The sequence below is a fragment of the Cyanistes caeruleus genome, chromosome 1, assembly GCF_971803275.1.
Source record: "Cyanistes caeruleus chromosome 1, bCyaCae1.hap1.1, whole genome shotgun sequence".
NCBI classification, from domain to species: Eukaryota; Metazoa; Chordata; class Aves; order Passeriformes; family Paridae; genus Cyanistes; species Cyanistes caeruleus.
In genome coordinates this window covers 80,643,713-80,654,788 of record NC_141701.1, presented here as the reverse complement: position 1 = coordinate 80,654,788, position 11,076 = coordinate 80,643,713, and positions in this window count along the sequence as shown.

The following is an 11,076-nucleotide window of genomic DNA, read 5'->3' as shown; positions in this document are numbered from 1 at the left end:
GGATATTTTAACTTATACAGACCTTTAGTGGTTTGACCTCAAAATAAACGACTTTCCAACCAAAACCATCTGATAAGAGCGTGTGGTCTTGTCGTGAGACAGATTCTTCATACCGGCATGTTTGTGAGCTGCTTAGTTTGTGTACTGGAATTCTTTGGTAAAAATTAAGTTATTGTCTCGAAGTATTCTGTTGTCACTAAGACCCTAATGGAGCCCCCCAGTGATGATAAGAGCACAGAAATGAGGGACAAATTTAAGTCATTTATCTTACTAATGATCTGTTATTAAAGTAGAGCTAATAACTCAAAAAAAGGAAGGATGCTTCAGGCAGGTAATACTGCCTTAACGAGAACACTGAAATGACAGTGTACTTCAGTCACTGTGGACTGCTGCTTTTGTGCTTCTTCTTCTTTATATTTAAGGGGGAGTCCAGGTGTCTGACCTGGACATGAGCATGTGACCAAAACTGATTAGTAGTCCTGACTCGTCCCTAGATTTTCAGCTATTGACAGACTACTGGAATGTCTCTTCATGTAATTCACTTAAGGTTCTTTGTTATGTTTTTGTTTTAATAAGCAGTGGCTTTTCCTTGAATTTACATGATACTGTTTATGGGATGTACTGTAACTACCTAATGAAAACCACAGATGCACCCCAGGGAATTCAGAAAGGATCTGAAGGGTTTTAATAGCTATTTAAGTATGATTAATGAAATATCTAAATGACACACTAGTTTAAGAACGATCTAGATTTCATAGCCACACCTCCACAGAGCCATAAAGATTGTACACTGATGTTAAAAGTTTTGGGTGTGTACTTTACTCCTACCATTTTCTGCATAACTGTCCAGACTGTGTGACTAATCTTAGTGAAGACATTCTAAATATAAGCAGGGTGGCTCACGCTGAAACCTAGCATAAATGTCTCCATTTCTGTTAAAGTATGGGGGATGCTTTTAGGTAAGGAGCAGCATGATGATTGAGGAGAAAACAGATAAAATAGATCTGGCATAAAGTGTAGCTCATTTATTTAATCTTCTAACACATATGGTAAGGATGTAAACTAGACTCTGTCCCAAAACTGGTAAAAAATTAACACATAAAGAGAGGTAGAGAAAGAGAAAATGAGAGTACTTGCAGCTCTGACAGATGAGGAACAAAGTCAGAAGATAGCTAGCATCTTTGTCAGCTTGAAATGAAAATCAGACAGAAAGTCACAGCAGCTTGTTTATCCCCCCTCATGTTGACCAGAACTACCTGTCCATCAGTGTTGTGTCCCTTAAGTGATGTACTGTATATATGTATAGCAAATACAGAAGTATCTCGTCCTCCATCCTCAAGAGATCAGGTTGTCCTGCTGTCCCTTGACCCAAGAAATAATTCAGAGCTGTTGCCTTATACAATGAAGCCATGTAGCACTGATTAATGATACCGATCTACAGAGAAACTTTTTAAAAAGAATTGTGGTTTTCAGGCACTAAATTAGCTTTTCTTTTCCAGAATTTTCTTGAAAATTCCCCATTCTTAAACATAAGGATACAAGCAACATTTTTTTCTCCCACTGGAGAAACAGTAAGAAATAATAGCATTCTTCTAGAAAACGCTTTTGCACTTATTTCTACTTCTGAAATATAATGCTGCGCCGTTATCCTTATGTAAATTTATTTACAGAAGTCCAAGTATTGTTGTAAAAAAGTTTGGGTATCAAAAAATTAAGCCTTCAAAAACACAATGGTTGTGAAAAAGTTTGTTGAGAGATCTCCTGTCCCAGGGACCACTGATTCCTGAAGGCAGGTGTTGGCAGAGTGTATTATATATTGCAGTGAAGTATCGTGCAAGAGAGAAGTAGTTTTCCTGTCTTGCATCTTTCAGCACAGAACCAAAATAGATGAGAGGATTCATAAGACTCTGCAGCTCTTTTGAGGCAACAGTAGAAACCTCATTTTACATCTGTCTTCAGAATGACAGCACCTGAAGCGCAATGAGGTTTGTAGAGTAATGCTCTGCAAGTGAGTGGAGCGAGGAGCCTCCTGCCAGCCTCCAGATGTGGCTCATAGCCCCAACCCCACTCTGGCCACCACTTACTGCCCTTCTTTGCTTTTTGAGGCACAGAAGGACCGTGCCAGCAGGGAAATGGAGTAGAGGGAAAGAGAAATTGAGGAAAGGGCAGGAGTGGATTGGGAAGGGCAGGGGTGTGGACATACAAGGGAGTTGACAACCTGAGCTGACCTCCAACAAGAAGTAATAAAGATATAAATGGCAAAGAATTGATCACAGAAGCTGAGGTTAGTCATATTTTGCAAGCTACATGCAAGACAAAATGGTGTCATGGCTGACATATCATTCATTGCATGTCTTGGTTCTGTCAGGAAAACACAGGTTGCTGTATCTGCCTTTTCTTAACATTTTCCCTGTATCCATGGAAGATAAACTCATTTAAATAAATATAGATTAATGAGGACATTACAAATGCAGGACAACATGCACCCTCCAGAAGCCTAGCAGATCTGGAGATAATTGCCTTGGAACTTCTGGAGGCAGATGCCTCTCCTCTGTGCCCACCCTGTGCTTCTGTCCAGTCCCATCACTGCTCAGCTCCTGAAACAGGGAGCAGAAGTGAAAGTGGTGATGACTAAAGAAGGAGATTTTTTTCTACTAAGGGGAAAGTGCTGCTGCTGTCCACTCCATTCCTTCTGAAAAATTCAGGAGAAGGAGATAGATGACAGCAGCTTGAAGGAAATGCAATCTGAGCACGGCAGAGACATTATGAGTGCATTATACAAATGATCACGTGTGCTTGGCAGGGATATTTTTAACATGGCTTAACTCTTGATTTCAGAGTTCTGAAGTGATTCTGTTTCTTAAAGACCAAGTAGCTTGACAGTGATAGTGGTATGTATCTTAGTTGTTTTTTAAAAAATTTTAAATGTGTCAACAGCTGCAATACATACATACAACATAAATACATCTTGCATTGATAATTACATTTACTTAGCATGGTGACAAAGTCCTTTACCAAAGGCTACACTTCAACATTATTTAAGGGTTACCATTGATTCACAGAGCAATTACCTCTTTATTCAGGAATAATTGAAGTTTTTTTATCTATCTGTTCAGTAGGTATCATTTTGCTTCTGAGTAGTGAGAATTTTGTTCTTTCTGGACTGGTTTGGACTGAGAAATTCTGTCCTGGGTTGATTATGATGTTAAATTGTATCCCCATTCATCCACCTAACCCAGACAGAGGTTTTGTATTCTTAAAATTCCATCTAAGAGTAAAAGTGAGTGGAAAAGAAGCACTGAGTCTGTTATCAGACTGTACTTGCTCCCCCCGCATCGGGAGTTTTGACTACAGCACAGACAGACAACAAGACACAGATCGCCTTGGCTTTCCAGCTAGCTGGAGCAGAGAGGTCTTCCTGGACTGTTTTCTTTCCCTTTTTCTGAAACAAATCAAACCTGCTCTGGACTGGGGACTCAGGGGAACACCGGGAGCTTGCACCCGTGGACTACCGGGAGCCCAGCCTGGGCAGCGGAATTTTCCAGTGCCAGAGGGATTGATAACAGAGCGAACACCCCCAGGAAAGAGACCCTCTGAAGTTTGTCATCTCTTCTGAAGGGCGAGAGGTTTTGTAATTTGATATCGTTTATTTTTGTGCTGGGTAGTGCTGTGCCTGTGAAATAAACAGGTTTTTTCCACTTCTCTCAGAGCAATCTCTTCCAGAACTGGTTGGGGGTGGGAGAAAAGGGCCATTGTGGGTTTGCTTCCTGGAGGGGAGCCCCACTGGAGGTTTTCTCCCAAATTTGCCCTAAACCAGGACAAATACCCAGACTGCCAGTGTCTCCAGTTGTACCACAGCAGCAGTGATAAAAAATGTACTTGTTATGAAAATCCCTAGCATCTAAGATGTTGTGAGCAGTAGCCAGGTGTCCTGAGTGAGGGATTTGATTGAATTCTCCCACCAATAATTAGAGAGAATGCTGACCCTTAGCTGCAGTGCAAGCCATAGCCCTTTCCTTATGTATTGCTCCAGAAGAAGTGATTGCTGTAGGCAACTGGGTTTTTCTTTGTCAAAGGCTATCTGGGTTGCTCTGGGTACCATTTAATGTCATCATTGTTTTGGTGCCTAGCAAAAGCTACTGGGGCATCCATAAACATGTAACAGCCCTTGAGAGGCCAAGATGAATGGGGAACCAATTGTGTGAATTGGTTCACTCTGAGAGTTATAGTCAGTGGATCCTCCTGATTAAAAAAAAAATCCTGATGCTGTTGGCAAAGGAGCACTGGCCCTATCTTCTGACACATTCAGAAGCTACCTGGAGGGAAGTCTAAAATTGGCTGCCTTTTATCTGCTGATGCCCTAACCCAGGAGAACACTGAATCTGACCCAAGCTGCTTGAACTGGCTTTTTCATTCAGAAGGTCTCTTCAGGAGACATGTGTGAGGTTAATAAATCTGCCTCTTGCTGGGAGGCCATGTGGTGGCTTTAGCTCTTCCTCTAGCACACTTTATAAAATCAGTGCCCTTTTGTATTGTGAAACCTCACAACAACAGCACAAGCCCTTTGGATCAAATGCACGATAACTGTAATTTTCTCTTAGCAGGGTTGCAAGCAAACTGTCTGTCACAAGCAGCTGTTCTAGAATGCATAATTACACCTGTCTGTCTTAGCCAACATTGTCTGTGTAAGACGTGATGGATGATTTTAATCTTGCATATTATTATTATTATTAATTTTACTACTAATATTATTTAAAAAATCTGAATTGTCCAATATATTTCAAGTGTCTTTTTTGAGCCTTGTCATGAGGTAGCTGAGACATCCTACACTCACCACTTCAAACATTTTACTAAAATAATTTTTGCTGTCATTTAAGTAGCTTATTTATATTTTTATCCTGAAAACATATGTCTAAGTATAATATTGTTAAAGTAATATCTTCCATGTCACTTGGTAACTCTTGGTCTGGATCTGTGTGCCTCCTTATCTCTTTTCTGTTTCACATGAACTTCAAGATTTTCTATACAGTGTTTATACCATTTTGTACCATTTTTACATTATAAAAAATGTAAGTACCTCATAAATATAATATATACAGCTTCTCGAAGAGGAGGAAGGTAATTTTCTAAAGGAAACTCAAAAACAACAGGAATTCAGTAGCAAGGAAATAAAAAGTCTTCATCTGTAATTTCATCTCAGGGAAATATTGCTATGACTGAATTTTTAAAGCTTTATTTTAAATCTGACTTAAAAAATGAGCAAGGAGTCCATAATCAATAGGATAAAGTGAGACAAGGTGATCCTTTCCCTCATAGCGCTCACCAGAAAGGAGAAATACTTTAATTTCAAAGCTGAAAACGTTTAATTTTATTTTAGCACTGCAAGTTTATACACTACAACAAAGATGTCTGGCAAAAAGTTCTTCTCCAAAGCTCAAGATTCATAGCAGGTTATGAAAAGAAACACAATGTTTTTCTTTTTCAAGAAACAATGATTCAAGCAACTTTTTATATGTGTAATCAAAGTTGCTTTCTTCTAATAATGTTCCCAAGGAAATAAAGAAAAAACACATAATTGTCAAAAAAAGTCACTATTAACATAAAGTGACCATAGACAAGAACTCGTAATAATCAGCATAGAGGAGAAATACAGTAAAACTGACTTCATAATTAGAGGAGATCAATATTGAGGAGATCAATACATTTTTCCCCAAAAAATAATTTAAAATTTGAAGGCAAATTCCCTGTCACATTTGTAAGATCTTTGTGTTTGTTTCCCATGAAATATAGCTTGTATTATTATTTCTAAATCCTATCTTCTGTTCCAGTAATTTGTTTCTCAGGTATTTTTATCTCCATTTGCACAGAATCCAGTGCAATATCATCTTCAAACCCACATGGAATTTCTTGGACTTAATGTGGTATAGATGTTTACTTGTAATCAAGGAAGCCCTTTTAAAGAAATCACAGAACAAATGATATTTCATTTCTGATTATCTGCCATGAAGTATTCACAGGGCAATCTAAAAGGGGAAATATTTCCTAATTAAAATTAAGAAAAGAGGTTTGTGCTTTCCCTCCAGGCAATTAAATATAACATTTGCATGCATATAATTCCATGGGAAACAAAACCCAGGAAGTGCCTGTTTGAGTGTCTATTAATTAAAAAAATCTATCACTTCACTAGTTGTACTAGCTGGCCTTTTATACAGTCTCTGTAGGTTAATAATTGAATTAAAGTGTGCACAAAATGACACCAATGAAGGGCTTCTTAAAAAGAGCCAATCTCTGTTAATAGTAAGCATATAATAATTTTTATTTCCATTAACAAAGATGTATAATTCCAAGAAGTATATGATTCCACAATAAAATACATCATGTATCAGATCAATCAAGTCCTTGTCACGTGCACACAGTGACAGAAGAATTTGGTAGCCTGCTCTTGGTGATGTGCTTTTCTTTTTTGGTGACTGCTAGCCTGAAAAATGAATCAAAGCCAGAAATCATTATCAATATAGAGAAAGCATTTACTTTGGAGAAATTCTCCTGTAACAGAAGATGGAAAATTGTTGAGGAAAATACTGTCATTTGCTACTCAACCTGCAGTTATCTGTAGATAGAAAGCAAGTTCAACTAAACCCCGTGAAACTACAAAGTACAGAGCCAACAGTCCATTAGTGTAGCTAGATCAATATAAAGGAAAGAAACATGGCCTTCATTTTGCTTCAGCACTTTTGAAGATGACCTGCTGAAGATTTATCAGTTTTATATAGAAGGATTTGCCATCCTCCTCCTCTTTATTTGCTGAAAAAACTGTACAAAGTGAAATATAGGAGAACATCTGGGCAAGAAAAGTACACCATGAAGACATGACGACATTCTTGCTTCTAGATATTGTCAATAAAAGAAAACTAATTGAGGGCTGATTTGTAAGGCTAAGTGTTTATTTTCACATTAGGACAAACCTATATGCATTTTATAGCTCTCCTCTGCTCTTCAAGTCTGGTACAGATTTTAAACAGGATGTCTTCTAGAAGCTTACTTACTGCTTAAACTTAATAGGTATTATTTTATGTTCATTTTACACTGGTGATATAGCACCATGCCTCACTTGGCACAAAAAATTCCAGTCTTGTTCATTGTGGAAAATGAGAAAGGACTAGTGATGGAATTAATATACCAATGGAAAGCATGGAGAGAAAAATGGCAGGCAGAAAAGAAAGATAAGATGAGAATGTTGGGATAAGAAGAGGATGAGGTGGTTGCACTGAAACCAGCTGGAGGCAAGACAAATGGAATGTCTAGAAGCATCCAGAAAAAAAAGCAGGCTGAGATCAAGAAGGTGTTTGGTTGGTTAACATTTGGAGCTAGTCAGTATGTTTTTAATCTATCAAAATTTAAATTATTCAATAAACTCTATACCTCTCTTAGGGAATTAAAACCTATTTTATGTTTTCTCTCAACATATATTTATCACTAGACATATTATCCAAATATGTAGGAGAATGACATTTAGGATGAACTCCAGAATTGTTTTCTGTGAGCATTTTCTTTGTACTTCCCCAAACTTGTATTTGGGGATGAAACCTCCAAATAGCCAAGTATAAGCAAAGAGCACAAAGCGTTAGGAGTTCTAGCACTCTTAGACATTTGATATTGTTTCTATGTCTGATTAAATCTTGTGTTTGATTTGACAGAGACAAGGTCTTATCTCCCTTTCTCCTTTTGCTTTTTAATACACTAAAACATGATTGAAGCTGATTTGTGGGTATTATTTTACTGTCATTCAAGTGTTTACCCTGCCTTCTCATGTAAGTGAAAAAAAACAAAACTGCTTCCTTAGATTAGTGTGCCACTTAAATAATACCCATATTATCAAAAGACTGCAGAATTATTCTTCTCAAATAGTTTTCTTGTCCAGCTAGTGTGTAGAGAATAATAATCATGAGAGGGAACTGTTTAATTTGTAGCTACTATTAACTTCTATGGTTAAAGTACTTTTCTGACAGTTCCTTGAGGATTCTTTTTGTGTTTGATTGATTTTCGTTTTGTTTTGATTTTGCTTTGTTTTGTTGTCTTGTTTTGGTTTGGTTTGGTTTGTTTTTGGGTTTTTCTGCTGGTTCACAATTTTAAGTGGCACCTGCCCTACTGGAAAATTCTTGAAAGGAATTCTAAGCGTTGTTAAAAAAAGAAGGTTTTTAAGACATCAAACAAGGAGCATGTTAATTTAATTCAATCATCCTGGCAGGTATAAAAAAAAACCTATCACTTTTATGCCACCCTAAATGGAGCAAAGATTTAAGTCAGTTTAGACTACAGAGCTCAGAAGTTTTACTAATTAACATCTACAGGGACAGCAAACAATAGTTGCAAAAGAGAAACTTGCTTTTTTTTTGATCAGGGAAAAAATATTTCAGCATGTTTCTAGGTATCATTGAACAGCACATGACATCTTGCTAGGCCTGCAGCAAAATAAGCAACAACAATATGTTTGAAATAGTTGCCTCTGATTTCTGGGTTCAGCAGATTTTAGACATCAAAGAGCTGCACAAAATTAAAGATGATAAAGTGCACGTTAGTTTTTAATTACATTAAATTGATTAGGAAGAAGCAAGCTCTTGATTGGGAGCACATTAACTTCTGTCTGTGCAGCACACAAGCTAGTTTGTGAGTGAAAATACCTTTTAAAAACATGAGAAGGGTAATGACATGAAAACTAACTCAAAAGTATCTGAGCCAAGGATTACGCTGCTATTTCACTCACTTGTTCAGCTTGGCAAAGAAAGGCAGTTCTCAGGTCTTTGAGAGGTAAAAAAAAATGCATCCAGTCACAGTAAGGAGAAATAAAGTATTCCTTGCTATCACGGACATGAGCTAGAGCTGTTTTTCATTCTTTCCATCTGCTCATGAAAATTGCTTCTGAAAAAAAATATCTTCTTTTGACTAAAATAGATACCTAAGTTGTGACTTCAACATATGCATAAATCATTTCATTAAACATACAATTTCATGTGCAAGATATATATTATATATGGAAACCAACTTTTTACATATTTGTAGCATTTCGCAGATTCAGTCAGAAAGGTAGCATTGTTCAATATTTAAAATACAGCACTTCAGCTAAAAGCACATGCAGGCCTGGTATTAGAGATGTGGTACACTCAATGAACCTGGGCAAAAAATATGTGTTTTGTTAGCCACAGTTTTTCAGACTATTAAATAGCAGAGTAAATACTTTACTCTCTAAAGTAAATATATGCCTTGGGGGATATTGTGAGGTTTCATTTTCTTTAATGACTGAACAGGGTACCTTGCTTGGGAAGATGTAGAACAATGTAAGGTACATGACTGATTATTTTAGTCTTCTGAACACAGCTTGGTCATTGCATTACTTGATACTAATTATTCTAGTTGTGATTTCAGTAAACAACTGACATTTTTCAGATTTACTATTACTCAACACTAGTGTGACCAATGTTCAAGACAAAATATGGAATATATAACACTTTATGAAATGGATTTCATGTCTCTAAGAAGCCTCAGTTTGACTGATGAGGAAAAAATGTCACCATGTTCCATTGAATCTGAGACTAGTAAATGCAGACATATATGCATTGGTGTCTCTCTAAACAGTCCAGTAAAGAAACTTTAGGCTCAGTCTTTAAAACCTCAAAGCGGAAGCAACTCATCTTATTATTTTTGTATTATGATTTGTTATGTAATGACAAGAATAATCTTTATCAGTTCCTTACTTGGCATAAAATTACTTTTTGGACTGATCAAACACCTCAGGCTTCGCCTTAGTGTTTAATCAGTTTCAGCAGCTGTTCATAGCTTCAAATACTACAAAGCAATAAAATTTAATTGCTTAATTAAACTCAAACCACAGTTGTCTTTTTAACAGGCAGGAGCCTGCCTAGCTTTTGGATACTCAAAGACAATCAGAGAGCAAAAATGACATTGTTCTTCTCTCAAGGATGGTTGATCTAGGAGTGTTATGTAGATGCAAGGAAAAGCCAAAGGCTTCTTTTGGAAAACAATTAGGAGTCTTCTTGACCATATTTTTTTAACCTATTTTATAGCAACACAGCTGCTATACAGACAAGTGCACATAAATGAATTGATCAGTATGCATAGATTAATGGAAAAATTGACCAGTGCATGTAAGATAATTGAAAAACTTGGGGACAGATCTTTAAACAGAGTGCACAGACTTGTTGAGTTTTATTTATCCTTGTCAAAGTTCTCACTCAACGGGGCTTTTTAATTTCATTTTCTGCCTCTGGTATTCAAGGTCAGCAGTTCTAATAAGCATGAACTGAAGTGGGGTGACCACATTAACCATCGAGTTGGAAGAAGCAAACAAATTTTGTCTTATTTTGTACTAATGTAAATGAACCATGTTGATACCTGATACCTTTACTTTGAGAACTTATCTATTACTTCTCACTCTTACTTAAGAATTCTTTTAAAAAAATTAGTGTATCTGCAGGAATTATGCTTTTTATTTAATGTCAAAATCTAGTAGTACTATTAGTATAATATGTCAGATTTGTTTTATAATTTTGTTTGAAATTATTTTGTCCTCTATACATTACAATTAAATCATTATAGTTTGTGATACAACTGATTAGAGAATGGAGAAAGGGAAAGAAATTGCACTTAAGAAGCATAACATTAACCTAGATAATATTGTATAGAAAATTTATATAGTGAATTGTTAGCCAACTTCCCAATTACCATAAATCAGTATGATTTGTTTTATTTCAGTGGAGCATTGCCAAGTTCAGTAATACTTTACAATCAGATGAGGTTCTATGTGTCTGAGGAAAAACACTTGCATTTTATCTGTTATCATACTACCTCATAATGTGTTGTATATTTTTCTATTGAATACATTAAGTAGCAAAGTTTTATTTGTCTTTTTCATCAAGACAGTTATGATTCTGAAAGTTCAGGTAGTCACTTAATAGTATTGTCTAAAGTATGTGAATACCTTAATTTCTTTTAAAATATGTTCTGAAATTATTGAGCATGTCTACATGAGATGTCTTTGACACAGGAAGAAAACTGAAA